General features: G+C 51.1%; 5 non-coding genes across 5 annotated transcripts; 4 read left to right on the forward strand and 1 right to left on the reverse strand.

Moving 5' to 3' along the window:
- Positions 1-7,247: 7,247 nt before the first annotated feature.
- On the reverse strand, positions 7,248-7,329 carry TRNAS-AGA. Its single transcript has one exon. It is a non-coding gene; the product is annotated as a tRNA-Ser (tRNA).
- A 1,712-nt stretch (positions 7,330-9,041) lies between these two features.
- TRNAC-GCA lies at positions 9,042-9,113 on the forward strand. Its single transcript has one exon. It is a non-coding gene; the product is annotated as a tRNA-Cys (tRNA).
- A 1,985-nt stretch (positions 9,114-11,098) lies between these two features.
- Positions 11,099-11,170, forward strand: TRNAA-UGC. The gene has a single exon. It is a non-coding gene; the product is annotated as a tRNA-Ala (tRNA).
- Positions 11,171-14,301: 3,131 nt separating this feature from the next.
- On the forward strand, positions 14,302-14,374 carry TRNAM-CAU. The gene has a single exon. It is a non-coding gene; the product is annotated as a tRNA-Met (tRNA).
- Positions 14,375-15,614: 1,240 nt separating this feature from the next.
- On the forward strand, positions 15,615-15,687 carry TRNAR-UCU. The gene has a single exon. It is a non-coding gene; the product is annotated as a tRNA-Arg (tRNA).
- The last annotated feature ends 3,284 nt before the right edge of the window (positions 15,688-18,971 follow it).

An 18,971-nucleotide genomic window follows, 5' to 3' on the forward strand; every position in this document is an offset into this window, starting at 1 on the left:
CCTGACCTCCAGACTCACAGCTCTGCTGGTGCCCTCACCCCGACCCGCATGGGTCACCCTGGAGCAGGTTAAAGCTGCAGGCTGACAGTGGGGTTGCTGCCCTGTGAACAGCTGCTGTAGCACCGCCTGGGCAGGACAGGGAGACCCAGTTATACCCCCCCCAGCCTGTATCGGGGGATGGGAGCACTCACACCCTGGGGCCCCTGATTTGGGACGGAGGGAGGCCCCCGTGCACCAGGGATGCTGTAAGGGCGAACAGGCACCCAACCACGCACCTGAGATCTTCTAGGGGGAGAGTGGCACCCACACACTCAGGATCTTGTAGGGGACAAGGGCATCCACACTCCGGGATGCTCTGCAGAGGGACGGACACCCACACATCCAGGATTCTGTATGGGGCAGAGGTACCTGACACCTGGGCGGGGGAAGGGCACTGAAACATCCGGGATCTACCTGACAGGACAGCGCACCTGCAACTCGACATGAGACGGGGCGGGGAGCAGGAGCATTTCCCCTCCAGGCTGTCCCCATCTGACCAAGGCACAGAGCTCACAAGCAGAGTTTAAAGCTCCAGCTGCCAGGCAGCAAAATAAGCCGGGCTCCCTGGCTGGTGCCTTTGATCCCAGCGCCTGGGGAGGCTGAGGCTGGCAGATCGCTTGAGCTTAGGAGTTCTGGGCTGCAGGGGGCTGTGCCGATTGGGTGTCTGCACTAAGTTCACTAAGGTTGGAAATGGAGCAGGTCAAAACTCCTGTGCCGATCAGTAGTGGGGTTGTGCCTGTGACTCAGCCCCTGCAGCATAGCCTGGGCAAGACAGTGAGACACGGTCTCTTTAAGACCCCCGCAGAGCCTGGAGGGGGATGGAGCACCCACACGCTGGGGAATCTGACTTGGGGGGGGGGACGCCCCAAGCAACACGGATCTTGAAAAGGGGAACAGTGACACCCACAGAGCCTGGATGGGGGCAGGGGAACCATACATGGGAGCTAGTTCATGGGGTGGGGGACACACCCATATGCTCCGTTCCACCATTCTTAATGAGAAGAACGGGGGCATCCACACAACACGGATCCTTAACGGGCGGGGGGGGGGGACACCCACACACTCCACTATTAACCCGGAGGGACAGGGGCACCAGACACCCCCAGTAGCGTGGAGAACCCCCACATCCACCGGATCCCTTATGGGGGGTAAGACAGAGGGGATTGTAATGGGGCCCAGCGCACCCACGCACCAGGGATTGTTAAGGGTTGAAGGGACAGGGACAGGGACACCCACACACACTGAGATCACGTCCTGGAGGAACGCAAACCCTCCACAGAAGGACCTGGTCTGTCTGACGCTGGCAGCCCAGCCTGGGTGAGTCAAAGTCTCTTTTATACAGGCACGCCCAGAGATCCTGACTAGGGGGAGAGAGACACCCACCCACCAGAGATCCGTAATGGTCTAGGGTGCACCCACAGACCAGGGATTCTTATGGGTGGGAGGAATGGAGACAGCCAGACACACTGAGATCACTTCCTCCCAGGAGCCTGGGCCAGACAGGGAGACACAGTCCCCTTACAGATCTGCCAGACAACCTTCCTCCCACCTCCACACAATGTTCTTATCTGGAGGTGAAGCCAGGGAAACCACATGGAGGATTCATATCTGGGGAACGGGGGGGACCCACTTACCACCAGAGATTCTTAAGGGCAGGAGGAACAGGGACTCCCACATCTGTGGCATGGGGGTGGGTCGCCTGCTGGGATCATCGGGGCATATTTCACCTCATCAGTTCCCTGCCATTGCCTTGGGGGCCCCTTGTTCACTGCCTCTGGTACCCAGTTTAGCCTCCTTCCTGAGGGCTGAAACGCTTTGATCTGCCTAAGGTCTGTGGGATCAATGTGTGCCATGGTGTAATTCTGTGTTATTCGGGGGTCAGACTAGCTGAGCTAATGGCCCCTTCTGCCCTTAAACGCCATGAAAACATTTCCCTGGTTTCTCCTTGCGCCTGACAGACACCACGGTGAGGGGACCAATAGAAGATCCTGGACACAGCGCTCTGGCTCTTACTTTACTTGGGGACGTCAGCGCTTTCCTAGCAAAGCTGCTGCTAAAGCGCTGATTTGGGGAACGGTTCGGCCCGGTTCAGAGATCTGCCTGCGGGTGTGAACCTGCCACGAGGAGCGGAAACACAACCAGCAACCGGAGGCATTGGCTGAGCTCCAGGCTGCCCCCGTGTGGCCAAAGCTTAGAACTGAGCAGCGGAGTTTAAAGCTGGCGCTGGGAGGAGCTGAACACGCGGGCACGAAGGCTCCTGCGTGTAACGCTTGTTGGGTGGGCAGCTGAGCGTAGCTGATTGCCGGGTTCAGGCTGCACCTCCGGTGCTAAGCAGGTGTCTGTGATCAGGTTGGCCTTGCTATGATGGTTTCTGGGAAGTTTGGGGTCGCCAGTCTCCCAAAGAGCGGGAGCCAGGCCAGAAAAGAAAACTTTCAAAACTCTGGTACCAATTGGCAGTGGGACTGCCCCTGTGAAGAGCCACTGCAGCCACGCCAGGGAGAGCCGGTCTCTATTTATGCAGCCCCCCCCCCCATTCCTCAGGACGAGGGTTGTGCTCAATGATCTGTGCCCTGTGTTTTAACCTCCATGTGAAAAGCACAGTGCAAATAACCTCAGCGCATCAGCTCAGTGCCAGGCTCCACTTCCACCGGCTCAGGCAAGATGGCAGAGGAGCCCTGGGTGGCTGTGGGCCTGGGGAGGGTGGCTTTGGATTTTCGGCCTGACCGCCACGGGCAGCAAGGCCAAAAGTCAGATGGCTGGCTCTCCTGTCCACCAGGCTCATCAGGAGCCCTTAGTCGACAGGCTCGGAGAATGCGGGCAGCGTCCCCCACTACCTCTCGCATGCAAAGCGAGCACTCTGCCGCTTGAGCTAATTCCCTGCAGCTGGCCTGACTCTCAGGCACCGGGCAAAAAAAGGCAAGGGCTCTGTGGCCTTAAGCAGAACACAGCCTGAAATGGGGAGGGGGGGCGCTACCCAGAGCTGGGGAAGGGGGTCCGAGTCCCAGCCACACTCCTCGGCACAAACACCAACGCTCCCTCCCTGGAGTGTGTCTGGGCTGAGAGTTAGCCCCTGAAACAAGCACCAAACATCAGAAGACAACGCAGGGATAGATCACTTGACAATTGCCTGCTCTGGCCATTGCCTCTGAAGCGCCTGGCATCGGTTACTGTCAGAAGATGGGATAGTGGCCTAGATGGACCATCGGTCTCACCCAGGAGGGCCGTTCTTATCTTCACCACTTTCCTCTAACCCAAGCAAAGCCAGGAGCAGGCCCAGCTCTGCAACTCTAGCAGACTCCCTGGCCCCTGGCCCAGCATACAGCAAAACGACCCTGCCTCCGCCAGGATAGACAGCCACCGACTCTCTTCCAGACCAACACAGCCCTTCCCTGCTTTGGCTGTCTCCAAGCTGTCTGCGTGCTCTGCTCTGCTCCACGGCTGCCATGCTGCCTGAGATCAGGAGGCTGCAAGGTCTCACGGTCTCAGCTGAGCTGGTATCGCATGCCACCCCGCCCATCTCCTCATTCCCTTCATGGACCCCTGGGATGTGAGTAATTCTGTATTTGAGTGGCTCTCCCTCCCGGCCAATGAGCTTGGCGTAGACTAGCAGGAGGGAGGAGGAAAGGGATTGTGCTCCAGTGAGAGCTCAGAAAGAAAGGTGCAGGTCCCCATTAGAGCCCAGCCCAGCAGAGCACAGCAGAGCAGAGCAGGCTGGAGAATGTGTATGGGTCTGACTACTTCTCCCCTGCTCTTCCATTTGAGCTAACTTCCCAGCTGTCTCCAGCCTCCCAGTTAGTGCAAGGGGAGAAGGGCCGGGTGGAAGAGCTTGTGCTCTGCAAGGGGTGGCTTTGGGGAGGCCAAGCGGGAAGAGGGATGGAGGCCACTGGAGGAGCTGAGCCGGCTGACTGTCCATGGCTTCTAAAAGAAGGGCAAGAGAAAGTCCTGTGGCTGCCTTGCCGCTGGAGGATGCGGCATTGATCCCGCTGCCTCTCGGAGTGCGGGGAGTCCGACTCTGCACCTCTTCCTGGGACTCACAGTGATTTTCAGCCAGCCAGTAAAACAGAAGGTTTATTGGACACAGGAACACAGGCTACAGCAGAGCTTGTGGGCAGAGCCAGGACCTCTCAATCTGGCCTTCTGGGGTTCAGGTGCTTGGATCCCAGCCTAGGATTCTCTGAACTCCTCACCCAGCCCCAAATCGAAACTGACTCCCTCTCCACTCGGCTCTCTCCTTTGTCTAGCTCCTGGCAGAGATGTTGACCTCTCCCACTGCCTAGCTCAGGTTACAGGCTGAATACCTGTCCTCACCTAACGTCCTCCCTGTCTCCCCAACCCCCACAGACAGCCCCTACTCCATCACATCTCTCCTCTTCGAGGCTGAACTGAGCGGGTCACTCTGCCCAGTGACCCAGGGAAGTTTGGGGCCTCTCTCCGGGACAGCGCGTCTGCTATCAGGTTGGCACTTCCCTTCACATGGACCACGTCCATGTCATAGTCCTGCAGGAGCAGGCTCCACCTCAGGAGCTTGGAGTTGGCCTTTCATCTGGTGCAGCCAGGTCAGGAGAGAGTGGTCGGTGTACACGGTGAAGTGGTGCCCAAAGAGATATGGCTCCAGTTTCTTAAGGGCCCACACCATGGCCAGGCAATCCTTCCATGGCCACGTAGTTCTGCTCCCTGGGTAGCAACTTCTGCTCAGGTACACGATGGGATGTCTCTCCCCTTTTCATCCTCCTTGTCGAAGAAAAACTCAGTTCTCACTTTTGTTTGGATGCAGCAAAATCAAATACTTTATTATTTCTCCAGTAATTACCATGGAGGGAGAGAGTGCCATAGGACACAGGCTCCTGGACAGGTCTCTCAACTGGTAAACAATCACAGCAAGCCTTTATACCTTTTACAGACAATTTCTAGCAATAATACAGACAGTAAAAAGCAACAAATACATTTTGTTTATACATGCTTTTCTGCTATCTCACTAGAAAACAAGACTGCAAGACTGCACATTGCAAGGTCGTAATAACTTTCACACAATTCACTCTGTCTTACATTATCTTGCTTCCTCACGTCACCAGGGTCACAGTTAACCTAACTCATGCTAACTAACATTCATTAAGATCTCTTCAAAACCTTGTTAATTATTTACTGGCTTCCACACCATCTAAGAACTGTTCCATTCTCATCAGAAGGGACAGCTCTTCAAAATTTTGAACCTTTGTTCCTGATATCCATGCATTCCAATTTTTATCAATGTAGTAGGCGTGTCTGGGGAATGACCCATCTGGTTTCCACTTTAGGGCTCTGAACTGCCGACGGGCATGCTCAGGTGTTAGCCCCATTCTGATTCTGGCCTTTGTTTGAAACAGTTTATAATTGTTCATGTTTTCCTTAGGCATTTCAGCTGCCACCTCTGCTAAGGGTCCACTGAGCTGTGGCCTCAGCTCTATCATGTACTGGTCTGTAGGGATGTTGTACCCATGGCAGGTCCTTTCAAAATTTTCCAAGAAGGCCTCAGTGTCATCACCTGCCTTGTAGGTGGGAAATTTCTGGGATGGGGAACAGTGCCTGAGAAGGGTTTTTAAGGTTGGCTGGAACATTCTGCTTAGCCTTTTCTAATTCCAGGGCCTGCTTCTGGATTTCCAGCTCTTTCTCTTTTAACTCTATTTGTCTCCTGTGTTCGGCCTCTGCTTCTCCATCTCTCTCTTGTGGGCAGCGTCTTCCCTGGCCATTTGTGCATTAATTAGTTCCATCTGTCTCTGATGTTCTTTGTCTTTCTCTGCTGCTTGCAGCCTAGCCAGTTCGAGTTTGTCAGCTGTTTCACTGGTACTCATGTTTGTGTGCTTTCTGGTGCTGGCCACACCCTCTGCAGTCAGTGAATTGACTATGTTGCTTCAGCTCAGATTGCTTGGTTTACAGTTTCCTAACCTTTCTATTCCTGACTGAATAAAAAGAAAACAAAACTTTTCATTTGCAAATGTTTTTGTTGTGGCTGCTGGCTGAGAAAGGACCAGAAAACTGGTTTGTCCTGTCTCTCTCAAACTTGCTAATGCACTCAGTGGGAATCTCTTTCAACAATGCTTTGTTAGAAAAACCTAATACCTCTGCCCCAAGCTGTTTTTCCAAACAGCCAAAAAGGAAAAAACTTCTCTGTTTTGGTTTCTAAAAATCTCCACTGCTGCCTACCATGTCATAGGTTTATTCCCCACTTTGAACTTTTGTTGCCCACAAGATGGGGACCTGCCTGGACTCCTCTAAACTAAAATCCTAGTTTAGATCTGGTTCTTGCTGCCACCAGCTAGAAATTCCAGTGTCTAGCACACTCCCTGTTCCCCCAAAATTTTCCCTGGGGAACACAGATCCAAACTCCTGGATCTTAACACAAAGGGAAATAGCCCATTCCCCCACCTCCCCCTCCCTTAGCCGTCGGAGAGATCATCTTGATTCAAACTCCTTGAATCAAACAAAGAGAGATTCCTTTCCCTCTCCTCTTCCCTGAGATTCCAAACAAGGGAAGAAATCAATCAGATTCTAAAAGAGAAGATTTTATTAAAAGGAAGAAAGAAAGTACACTATCTCTGTAACACCAGGGCGAAAATATTACAGGGTCTAGCTTATAAACCAGAGGGTCTTCCCCGCCTTCTCAGAGTAATTAAAAGTAACAGCAAACAGAAATAAAGAGATTTCTCCAGCAAACACACATTTGCAAATACAGAAATTAATTATAAGACTAATCCGCCTTTCTAATACTCACTATACTGAATAGAAGAAAATACTTCAGGAAGCTTGGAGAGCCTGGATATACATCTGGCCCTCTTAGATCCAAAGAGAGAACAAAACCCAACAAAGAACACAAACAAAGACTTCTCCACAGAGATTTGAAATTATCTTGTCGCTTGATTGGTCCTCTGGTCAGGTGTCCGTCAGGTTACTGAGCTTGTTAACCCTTTACAGGTAAAAGAGACCTTAACCCTTAACTATCTGTTTATGACAACCCTGCAGCCAGTTGCACAGCGGGATAGCTACCCACAGTGCACTGCTCTCTGTGGCAATCCAAGAGATGCTAGCATGGATGTGCTCTGGTGACATAGGGTGGACGCAACAGTTGTTCAATTAAAACACCTTAACTAAAGCCACATTTTCCTTTAGTATAGGCCTAGCTTAAAAGTGAGACAAGACCCAGCTCCACTGAAACTAAAGAACCACAACTTGTCCGTAGTTGGCAGGATTTGAACTCGCGCAGGGAGACCCCAATGGATTTCTAGTCCATCGCCTTAACCACTCGGCCACAACTACTTGCTTGATGTTGAGTTCTCACTACACTCTAGTTCTGTTTCCATTGAGTGATCAATTCCAGTTGTTTCTTCAGACCAGCTTCCACTAGACCCACACTGCTGTGCCTTGTGTAAGTGTGTCCATGGCTGAACAGCAAGAATTCCTGCTCCTTTCCCTTCTGGTGGGAGCATGAGGAGAGTGTGTTTGTGGCTAATGACATTGCTGTAGATTGTTGTCCATTTCCTGCCTTGATCATTCAGACAGTCCCTTTCTCGTCATATCCCCAGTACATCAGTGATTGCGATAGCAGGGGGCAGGTTTTCTCTGGGGCACTGAGCTTTGCCAGGGGTTGGTGACTCTTTCTTCTCACCCTGGAGTAAACTCAGCTTTTATTCCATCCTTGGTGTTTCAAGGAATAACAACAGATGACCAAAGAAAGAGGTGGACAGGGTGGGTCTCAGGGGAGGGGCAGAGAGGTTCGAGAGGTGGGCAGAGCAGGAGGGGCAGAGAGGTGTGGGTGCTGAGCAGGGCAGTTCTCAGGGGAGGGCTAAGAGAGCTGTGGGCAGGTGAGTCTCAGGGGAGGGGCAGAGAGGTGTGGGCAGGGCAGGTCTCAGGGGAGGCTCAGAGAGGTGTGGGTGATGGGCAGGGGTCTCAGGAGGGCTCAGAGAGGTGTGGGCGATGGGCAGGGCAGGTCTCAGGGGAGGTGGCAGAGAGGTGTGGGCAATGGGCAGGGTGAGTCAGGAGGGGGCAGAGAGGGGTGGGCAGGATGAGTCTCGGGAGGGCTCAGAGAGGTGTGGGCGATGGGCAGGGTGAGGCTCAGGGGAGGGGGCAGAGAGGTGGGGGCAGCAGGCAGACCTTGGGGTAGGGGGTGGAGAGGTGCGAGGAGGCCCTGGGGGAGGAGAGGAGCGAGCGGAAGGGGGACCAGCAGGCCTCAGCCAAAGAGCGGGGTGGGAAGTGGCCAAATGGGAGTGAGGGCAGAGCACAGGTGGGGCCTCAGAGGAGGACAACGAGGGAAGGGGGTGGAGGGGTGCACAGCACCACGGTCTGGGCAGGGGCCGCCCACAGGATTCAGGGGGCCTGGGGCAAAACAATTTCAGGGGCCCCTTCCATAAAAAAAGTTGCAATATTATAGAATCCTGTATTCTCATGGGGGCCCGGGGCCAATTGCCCCCCCTGCCCCCCTTCTGGGGGGCCCTGCCCTCAGCCTCTCCTCATAAGTCCCCTGCCCCCTGATCATGGTTGTTGCCCTCCCCTAGACTCTCCAATTTGTTTCCTGGGAGAACTGGATGCAAGGCTCCAGATGTGGCCTCACCAGAGCTGAATAGAGAGGATTAATCACTTCCCTCCATCTGCTGGCAATGCTCCTACTAATCCAGCCCAATATGACCAGTTACCCATATTGAATGCAGACACAGCAATATTTGATACATTGGTTCCTGTCCATTCCGGAGGTTATTTCCCACCTATTCATAAATAATGAAGCTGCTCTAAGCGGAGGGGAGAGAGCTGTCCTGTCCGTGTAGTTAACCCATCTCCCCGAGAGGTGGTGGCTATGTCAGTAGGGGAAGCTATGTTGGTGGGTGTGCAAGCTGTGGTGTCTACATGTATATATAAAGTTTAATCAAACCCCATTTTTAAAACCCCTGTGGTCTGGGACTCGAAAAGGAACTCTCTAAGGCAGAGCCCGTCCTTCAAAATCCTTAAGATCACTGACTTGCTTCCATAGATGTCATGGGGGTATAGCTCAGTAGCAGAGCATTTGACTGCAGATCAAGTTGTCCTTGGTTCAAATCCAAGTACCCTCTCACAAACCTGTTCTTCTAACAAAAATAATTGCCTATTCCCTCCTGTTATGTTCAGGAGTTCCACTGAATAGGGATCCCTGAAATCAAAGCACACACTCCATGTTTTCCTGTGCAAATGCATAAAAACCTAGCAAACATGTCCCCCAGCTGAAATCAGTTCCAATCCTCTAAGTGTCTAGGTTTGTTTTCATCAACTAAACACAGGCACATGAAGACACATTTGCAGGTCCTTGGCCTCCATGGGCTACAATGTGCAGAAGAACAAGAACCACATCCACTTGGGAGGCATGGACTAGTCTGTATTACATTTGGTAAGTAAGTTGCCATTGGGACTGAAAACTCTACTGGAGGTGGACAGGAGCCTGTTACAAAAATAAAATAACCAAGATTTACCATTCTCCCTGTTACACATTCAATCCTCTCTTTGTGCACATGGCATCAACTGGGGCTCTAATAAATGGCAGCCTTCCTTTAGCACAGATCGTTGTTCCTTGTGACTTTCAGATACATTTGAATGGCAGCTGTTCAGGGGTCATGTGCTGCTAGTTCATGAGCAGCAGCAGAGTCTCTGTACGTTTACCAACTGTAGAGCTGGGTGTGTCTGCATCCAAGTAACTGCAGAGTCAGTGTAGTCCCAGACAGTTAATTGCACAGTCTCACTTTCTGGTCTCATTGATCATTTGGGTAGAAACAGCAACGGTTTGGTGGGTTTTTTTTCCTCCTTCGTTTTCTCCTAAGGAATGTGTGATCTTGAGCATGTTAGTTTAAGTTCCTGTGGGTCAGGAAAATTCCATCTCCTTGAAATAGCTGGGAAGTGACCTGTTTGTATAACCTAGAATAAAGGAGCTTTTGTAAAGCAGTTTTGCCTTTAACTATACTGGGATAAAGATAGTAAATAGTAAATTCCACAGCCAGACACCAGGCCAGGATCAATTGATGGGGCCAGGATCAATTAACTACAGAAGAAACAAACACTTGGGAAGTAGCTGTAATTTGTCCCCAAACCTTTCCTTGTTCTCATATGCTATCACAGATTCTCTGCTAGAGGGCAGAGTTAAGGTTATCTGGGCATGTACCCTCACTCTGTATTCCCTGTTTTTCCAGAGTTTGACTTGTACTGAACTCGATGTTCTGGAAGGTAAGAGATAGTCACAGTCAAAGTTAACTCTCTGTTAACAAAGGTTTTGTTAGTGGCAAATAATGAGACTAATCCCTCACTGCGGTAATTCCACTGACTTCAATGTGCTCTTTCCTCATCTCTAGTTCCAAAAAAATAAGCAAATTAAAACAATATTGAGAACTAAAATGCTGTGAGAAAATGGAAATTTTAGAAGCTCAAATAATTCAGTTTCTTCTGTGTTTTGTGTGTGTGTAAATGGCACAACATGTTAATTTACAAGCACATCTTTCCTAACTTCTTTAAATATTCTGTAGTACATTGACTATATCAAGTGGGTTGTTCAATGCAGTGAGGTTTTCATGCATTGCCCAAAACATATTTTTTCATGCTATGTAAATGAACACAACTCATTGAACACAAAATTGTGTATTTCATGCTGTGAACTGTGTTGGTAGCTCAAATTAATAGGTTTGTTTTTTTCTCTCTCTCTCTCCATGAAAAAAGGAAGAAACCATGAAAACACCCATGGGAGAGAGGGGGTTTCTGAGAGCTGGGGTAGATATGGAGATATTTATGAAAGGGGGAGAGGCCAAAGTAGGGCCTTTAGCTGGAGCAAAGGGGGAGGTTTTTTGTGCAGTTTCATTTCAGCCAGCCTCACATCCTGTAGTCCCTACTTCCCCACCCCCCCAACAAAGCCACCAGTGACTCCTGAGACAGCCCCACTGCAAAAACTGCAGAGCCCCCAGCACTCCCTCTCCTAGCTGGAATGAGGCTAATCATCTAGTGGAACTAGCTCCGCAAGGTCACTGGATGCAGTGGAAACAGGAGGGCTCTGAGTGTAATCCATAGTCTACCTAACCCACGTGGGGGTGTAGCTCAGTGGCAGAGCACATGCTTTGCATGTATGAGGCCCTGGGTTCAATCCCCAGCATCTCCAGGTTGATTTTTCCACCCTGCTGCTTTGCTCATGCCCAGCTGGGATGTGGCCCACCAGTCTCCCTGCACCAGTTTCAATCCTGCTCAGTAAGGGGCAAGTGCCAATTGCATGGAAGGTCTGGGGTGGTTTCTGCTCCTAAGTCACCTTGGTACATTTAAGATTCCCACCCGCTGTGCTGCTTGGGACAAGGGTAGATGAGAAGGGCGAATCCTCCAGCACTGGAGGGAAAGGTCCCATCTGCACAGACTGAGAGGCAAGGAAACAGAGGGGCAGTCAGTGCTCAGAGAGGAGAGAGGTCAGTGATTTACACCCAACAGGGGATACTGTCTTTTTGAGGCGAGTGCAGCTTGCTTGGGATGATGCTGACGATGGGTAGAAAAGAGGCTGGAGTCAATGACAGACGAGACCACAGAAGGGGAAGGGGAATGGCAGCCCCACAGAAGGTCCTGGGTGCTCAGATGCCCCAGTTATTGCACCCTGGCCTGTCACAGAGAAAGACCCAGCGGGACCCAGCCCCCCTACAGTGATCCCATGGACAAGAACCTGGCTGGGAGTGGGGTGAAGGTTCCCTGTGGGCAAAGGAGCTGAAATCCTCAGTGTCCTGAATTTAAGCAATGGAAGCTTCAAACCCTGCAGAGGTGTGAGCTGAGGTGCATCATCAGAAGGTTGGGCTGACAGGGGCGGCAGGTTTGTACAATTTTTGGTGGTGCTCAGAATGGACCTAACTCCACCAGAGAGGTCCTTTGGGGCCATCTGCCTGTCCCAAGTCAGGTAAAGGAGGAGGGTTGGGCGTGGGGCAAGCAACTCCACTCTGTAAAAATCAGCTAGCTACAGAAACGCCAACAATAGAGTTAACAGAGACTTTTAGCCTAGAAAAGAAGGGTCTTCAACTCGAAGATGCATGACGCTGGTGGTGAAAGCCGCGAGGAAGCCACTAAGCCGATCACCCTTCTTACAACCAGGAGGATTACCATCGGCACATGGAATGTGAGGACCATGTACGAGTCAGAAAGACGGCGCAGGTTGCAGCCCCAAGGCAAGCGGAAAAGAGGCCAAGAAATACCTGGCTACGCGACCTTCAGGTTGATAGCAAAAATGGGCTATACCTGGAACCAGCTAGAGCGAATGGCCCAGGATAGAAGACTATGGAGATTCAGGGTTGCGCCCATACCCGGTTGGGGTGACGGGCATGAATGAATGACAGAATGGGGACTAGTCCTGCCCCACACACCTGCCTAAGGCTCTGGGAGGAGTTTGGGTGTGGGAGGGAGAGGGGCTGGGCTCTGGGAGAGTTTGGGTGCAGGGTCTGACTCAGTCAGGGGTTGTGCTGCAGGAGGGTGTGCAGGGGCAAGCTCTTGGAGGAGTTTGGGTGCAGGTGTGGGTCTGGGTTGGGGGTGCAGGAGAGGGTGAGGGTGCAGCATTTACCTCGGACATCTCCCAAAAGCAACCTGCACCCTCCTCTGGCAGCAGCCCTGCCGGAGGGCCAGGGGTGTCTCTGTGCATGGCTGCCCGCAGACTCCACCCCGCAGCCCCATTGCCACAGCTGGCAGAGTTGGCACTCAGGGCGGGCAGCACACGGAGACCTCCCACACCAGGAGGTGCCAGCCATTTCCGGGAGTGGCGTGCCACATGGAGTGAGGGTGGGCAGGAAACTGCCTTAGTCCCCTTGTGCTGCTGGTGGTGGTGGCGGGTGTCCCCAGGCCCTTTTAAATTGCCCAAGGGTGGCAGGCAGCACTGAGGGGGACACTCCCAAGGGCCTAACGTTGCTTTGCACAATGATAAATCTTGGAACAGGACAGAAATGAAATGGCAGCAGAACCTAAGGAATTAAAGCCTCCGGATTCTTGTGTGTGCAACTGACTAACGGAAACTGTAATTTGACTTGCTTTGTGTCTGCGGCTGGTAAAATATCAAGGCAAAATCATTCCAGTGATTGTGACCCTGGGATTGAGGAGGCTTTGGTGTTATTAAAATGTAACTAGCATGTTACACTTGTGTTTTTAAAGGTGGCTTCCCAAGCAATCCCAAGTTGTTCTTCCCACAGCTGGCTGATGGGGGGCAGCAGGGGATCTCCCCAATCTGGGGGAATCTCTCTGGGCCCCACTGTTAATTCTCCATCCTTTCTACCCCTAACCATGCCCACCCTCCCCATTATCAGTGTTTTGGAGCAACCCCTCCCTCCCTTTATGGGATACAGACTCTGTGACAGAGACTGACTGGGGCTCCTCTCTGCACGGCCCCAGTGGGGAAGGAAAGAGACTGGAGGGAGGGGGAGAAGACGGGCAGAAGGAGTCAAATGGGGCTAAACCAAAACAGAGATTTTCTTTCTGTCAAAATGTCCTGGAGTCTCATGGCTGAAAAGCCGCATCTTGAGTTAGGTTTGATGCATCAGCCTTCAATTACCAGGCAAAGGTGTGAATCACAGAGACTGATAACTGCCGCTTCCAGCTTTGCCTAAGGCTTTGGCTACACTTGCACTTCAAAGCGCTGCCGTGGCAGTGCTTTGAAGCGCTAAGTGTAGTCAAAGCGCCAGCGCTGGGAGAGAGCTCTCCCAGCGCTGTCCGTACTCCACCTCCCTGTGGGGAATAACATACAGCACTGGGAGCCGCGATCCCAGCGCTGGGGCTTTGACCACACTGGCGCTTTGCAGCGCCGCAATTTGCAGCGCTGGAGAGGGTGTGTTTTCACACTCTGCTGCAGCGCTGCAAATTTGCAAGTGTTGCCAAGGCCTGAGAAGCACCTGCACTGGTGCAACTGGTTAGCGCAGAGGGGGCTACTGCTGGGATTATGAATTCAAGCCTTATTTGGAGCACTGGTTTTTATTACCTGTGTAGTTTCCCCAACTTGCTTTGCTTAATTTGCATGGAAAGTGCCCTACTAGGAAAAGGAGAGTAAGTTCTAAAATGTGGAAGTAGGTGCATAGCTTGGAAACATCCCCCCTGTGCTGCCATTAGTTCCAGTAGATTGTTCACTGGCAGCATGAATTGATTTCTTTGCTGCTGTGAAAGCTGCCACGAAAAGTCTCTGGTCACCAGAGCTCCCTGCTTCTTCCAGCAGATCTCTGGCTCCTTCCCTGCCCCAGTCACTGCTGTAGGAGGGTCCTATATACACTGAGCCTCAAAGTTTTCCAAGCCTTCTTAGCGCAGTTGGCAGCGTGTCAGTCTCATAATCTGAAGGTCCTGAGTTCAAGCCTCAGAGAAGGCAATGGCTTTTGCTCCCTGCTTCAGATTTTCTACAGGAAATCAGAGAAAACTAACTAGAGGAGAGTGGTTTCAGACACCCTCCCACCCATCTCACACACACACACAGAGAGACAGACTTTTCTAGGGCATTTTCTTTTCCTTCTCTATGGACCTTGTATTTTTCACAGAGCAAAATAAAACAAAAACATGCAAGTCCAAGCCTAATACAGTATGAAACTCAATACAGATCAAATCTCACCCTCAGAGATCTTTCAATAAGCTTCTTTTGCAGACTAGACTTATTTCTTGTCTGGGCCCTATCTTTTCACCTGGTATAGCCCTTGTTCCAGCTCAGGTGGTAGCTAGGGGATGTCTCATGACTGCAGCCATGTTTGTTCAGTTCCACCCCTTATACAGCTTCTTTGGTACAAGGCAGGAATTCTTGTCTCTCCTGGGAAAAGCCCCAGGTTTAAGATGGATTCTGTACCAGGTGACATGGTCACATGTCCTGTGATACCCCAAGCCTTCATTCTTCCTGGCCTGACTCACAGATGGTGCAGGACAGAGCCATCTCCAGTCAATTGTCCTGGTTAATGGGAGCCATCAAGAGTCCAAACCACTATTAATGGCCCACACTTTGCATCATTACAACAGGACCTCAGAGTTATAGTTCATATTTCTAGTTTCAGATCCAAGAATGATCGGTTCATACAAATAGGATGAACACACACAGTAGATTATAAGCTTTGTAATGATACCTTACAAGAGACATTTGCATGAAGCATTGTCCAGTCACTTTATATTCACACTGATTAGCATATTTTCATAAAATCCTATGGAGTGCAACTTCACAGCAGGGAAAGGGTTTTACTGCGGCACCTGGGAGCAGTTGAGTTTCATGTTCAGGCTGTGGTATGAGTTCCTCCAGGTTTCTTGTAAGCACACAGGGACCTTCGCGGGTGCTCTCGATACAGGAATGGCCCCGACACGATAAAGTGATGGGAATTGCATTTTCCTTTTTTATTTCTGTATTTCCAATGACATTTCTGTTTGTGATTTCGTTTTGCTTTGTATAACTGTGTTTTCTCAGGGATTTGATATTTAACTGAAAAAAGAATAAGGCCTCAGGGCGCCGGATGGAGGAGCAGGCTGGGGCTAGGACTGCTAAGAGAGCGAGAATAGCAGGTTTTCTGTATTGTTTCCTGCCCTCATTTTCATGACTAGTTTCTCTTCTGCATGAAATTTGCTTCTTTTATGTGTAAGCCTGGCTAGCTCAGTTGGTAGAGTGTCAGACTTCTAATCTGAGGGTCCAGGGTTTAAGTCCCTGGTCAGACAAAAAGGGAACAGTTCCCCACAAAAAGAAAGAAGGCATCTCTCCAAGATTTTATTTGACATCACCTTTTTCCCCAGGACTTGGCTTTTCACCAGGAAGGGCCATGTACTGCCTGGGACTGAAGGGGCAACTTCCTCACATGCCCACTGGCCTCTCAGGCTGGATTAAGAAAGGCCTCTGGGAGCTGCAGCAAACTGCTGCAGGCCAACTTGGTGAGCAAAGGCAGGGCTGCCCCCACAGGGTCATCCTCACCAGCGCTCAGCAGAGGTCTGGGGGTTCCCTATTGGTCCCATGGTGTAAGGGCAGCACTTGGGACTTTGAATCCTGCAATCTGAGCTGAAGTCTCGGTGGGATCTGAGGACAATTCCTGTGCCACAAACCCTGCTGGGTCTTCCAAGGCTCTGTCTTGCTTTCTCAAAGGCCATGAAAGCCTGTCTTTCACCCGCTAGCTGTTGTGACTTGAGCACAAGAGGGACGTTTGATCCAGAAGCCTGGCCATGCCTGGAGTCCTGTAGGCAGGGATGCGAGCTCCATTTCCTCTGAGTCCTGAAGCTGGGCTGCAGCCTGGCCTAGGAGGCAGCCCTATTGGTTGACCTACTGGCCCAAAGTCACTTGGGCGGTGTTGGTGTTCCCAGGGATGCTGAAGAGCCTAAGGGAGGAGGCTCATACTCCCTATCAGTAAGGGCGGAAGAGGAGGGCTACAAGAGTTTGCAGGTTGATGGCTGGGCCTTCTAGCGTTCGGTTGGGGACGAGGTGGGGAACGCGAACTGGGAGAAGTGGTTGCTGGCCTGTGAGGAATGGCTCAGCCGGTGGCGGAAGGGGACCTTGTCATTAACCTCAGCCATGTGTTTCCCTGCTCCACGAATGCTGCTGAGACCGAACACGATGGCCTTCCACTTCTTGTGGGGCCATAGGACGTCCCCACCTAGTCAGGAGAAGTGCGGCTTTTCTGCTGTATTAGAAATGGTGGTTGGGCCTGTGGGCTTTGAAGCCTTCTACGGCTCTACTTTTTGTTTTTCAATTTTCAGTGGGTGGCTGAGCTGGAGGGCAGGTCAGGCCTGAGGGGAATGATGGGACAACGATAAAGAACCCAACTGACTCTTCCGATATGGCCGTATTTTTACCCCACTGGGTGCAGCACCGGATATGGGATGGCCAATAGTGGCGGAAGGGGAGGAGATTAGGAAGGCCTGCCCCCGTGTTCTTCTATTCCCACCTTACATCCTACAGGATTTTCAGTGGGTGGCTAGGTGGAAGGTGCTTCCAGGATGGCTTCATCCGCAACAGTGGCCACCCTCACAGCAGTGGCCGCCACAGCAGCAAGCCCCACCCCACTTCGGCTCAGTCTGAACAGAGGTCAATGTACCACTGGGTGAGACAGGCCAATTTAGGAGCTTCCTCTGAAGGTGAGCAACTGTTCCCAGAACTTACTGACAAGAGCTTTAAAGTATTTGCAAATGTGCACGGCCGGCATGTGCAGAGCAAAGGGGGCCCAGGGGCACTGTGTCAGGCTCTGGCACCGCTTGAGACAATGGACCATCTTCAGCCACCAGGCGACCCAGGATCTAAGGCAGGAATGGGGTGAGGAAGCAAGTCAAGCTGAGCAAGGCAGGCAAAAATTCATCTCACCTTCGTGGGCGCTCGCAATGATACCCTTTTTGTGTGCCAGGGCTGACAAAAACCTCCCAGACAGGCCAAAAAAGCAGCAGGGGTATTCTATCTGCTACCCAAGATCCATAAACCTGGAAATCCTGGATGCCCCATCATTTCAGGCAATGGCACCCTGACAGCAGGATTGTCTGGCTGTGTAGACTCTCCTCAGGCCCTATGCTACCAGCACTCCCAGCTATCTTCGAGACACCACTGACTTCCTGAGGAAACTACAATCCATTGGTGATCTTCCAGAAAACACCATCCTAGCCACTATGGAGGTGGAAGGCCTCTACACCAATGTTCCACACAAAGATGGACTACAAGCCATCAGGAACAGTATCCCCGATAATGTCATGGCAAACCTGGTGGCTGAACTTTGTGACTTTGTCCTCACCCATAACTATTTCACATTTGGGGACAATGTATACCTTCAAGTCAGCGGCACTGCTATGGGTACCCGCATGGCCCCACAGTATGCCAACATTTTTATGGCTGACTTAGAACAACACTTCCTCAGCTCTCATCCTCTAATGACCCTGCTCTACTTGCGCTACACTGATGACATCTTCATCATCTGGACCCATGGAAAAGAAAACCCTTGAGGAATTCCACCATGATTTCAACAATTTCCATCCCACCATCAACCTCAGCCTGGACCAGTCCACACCAGAGATCCACTTCCTGGACACTACTGTGCTAATAAGCGATGGTCACATAAACACCACCCTATACCAGAAACATACTGACCACTATACTTACCTACATGCCTCCAGCTTTCACCCAGACCACATCACACAATCCATTGTCTACAGCCAAGCTCTAAGATACAACCACATATGCTCCAACCCTCAGACAGAGACAAACACCTACAAGATCTCTATCGAGCGTTCTTACAAGTACAGTACCCACCTACTGAAGTGAAGAAACAGCTTGACAGAGCCAGAAGAGTACCCAGAAGTCACTTACTACAGGACAGGACCAACAAAGAAAGGAACAGAACCCCACTAGCCATCACCTTCAGCCCCCAATTGAAACCTCTCCAGTGCATCATCAAGGATCTACAACCTATCCTGAAGGATGATCCATCACTCTTACAGATCTTGGGAGAACAGGCCTGTCCTTGCTTACAGACAGCCCCCAACCTGAAGCAAATACTTACCAGCAACCACACAACAAAACATTAACCCAGGAACCTATCCTTGCAACAAAGCCCGTTGCCAACTCTGTCCACATATCTATTCAGGGGACACCATCATAGGACCTAATCACGTCAGCCACACTATCAGAGGCTCGTTCACCTGCACATCTACCAATGTGATATATGCTATTATGTGCCAGCAATGTCCCTCTGCCATGTACATTGGCCATACTGGACAGTCTCCACATGAAATAATAAATGGACACAAATCACATGTCAAGAATTATAACATTAAAAACCAGTCAGAGAACACTTCAATCTCCCTGGTCACTCGATTACAGACCTACAAGTCACAATATTACAACAAAAAATCTTCAACAACAGACTCCCACGAGAAACTGCTGAATTGGAATTAATTTGCAAAGTGGACACCATTAAATTAGGCTTGAATAAAGACTGGGAGTGGATGGGTCATTACACAAAGTCAAACTATTT

Source organism: Mauremys reevesii, linkage group 12 (assembly GCF_016161935.1).
Source record: "Mauremys reevesii isolate NIE-2019 linkage group 12, ASM1616193v1, whole genome shotgun sequence".
Classification (NCBI taxonomy): Eukaryota; Metazoa; Chordata; order Testudines; family Geoemydidae; genus Mauremys; species Mauremys reevesii.